The sequence below is a fragment of the Arachis ipaensis genome, chromosome B01 (assembly GCF_000816755.2).
Source record: "Arachis ipaensis cultivar K30076 chromosome B01, Araip1.1, whole genome shotgun sequence".
NCBI lineage: Eukaryota > Viridiplantae > Streptophyta > Magnoliopsida > Fabales > Fabaceae > Arachis > Arachis ipaensis.
Genome location: NC_029785.2, coordinates 59,764,748 through 59,765,297, shown reverse-complemented (window position 1 = coordinate 59,765,297; position 550 = coordinate 59,764,748). Strand labels below are relative to the sequence as shown.

At 22.0% G+C, this 550-nt stretch overlaps 1 protein-coding gene across 1 annotated transcript in view; it reads right to left on the bottom strand.

Moving 5' to 3' along the window:
• Window positions 1-550, bottom strand: part of LOC107630803 (protein HOTHEAD) — a 7,696-nt gene that overhangs the window by 3,806 nt on the left and 3,340 nt on the right. The window lies entirely within an intron of this gene.

Sequence of the window (550 nt, the reverse complement as noted above, 5' to 3'; positions counted from 1 at the left end):
TTAACTTATTTAACTTATTCATTTTATAAATTGACCTAATTTTATTTTTTGATGGTTTATTTTTTTGTTTTTAATTTTATAAAATGTTGTAATAAATGAATGTTTTTAGTGAAATTTAATTACCATTATATCTATTTGTTTTTTGAATTGAGTAAATTATACTATTAGATTAAGTGTATATTAAAAATTAATCACTAAGATAGCATTTAGAACAGAGAGACGAAGAGATTAAGACTGAGAGATAGAGAATGAAATAAGTCTCAGTATTGTATTTGGTGTAAAGTGGGAGACAGACTGAAATAAGAATGAAGCTCTAATTTACTTTGCATAATAATAAAATTAGAATTAATTAATTGAAATGGGATAATTTAGGTATAAAATGTTATTAAAGTTTCAATTTCGATCCTAAAAATTTCAATCTTTCTGTAATCTCATTTTCGAAAATACTGAAATACTGGAATTTTAATACCATTCTTTAGACAAACAAACATAATATTGTGTTTCAGTCTTTTAATCTTCATCTCAATATCTCAAAATAAACGATATTTAA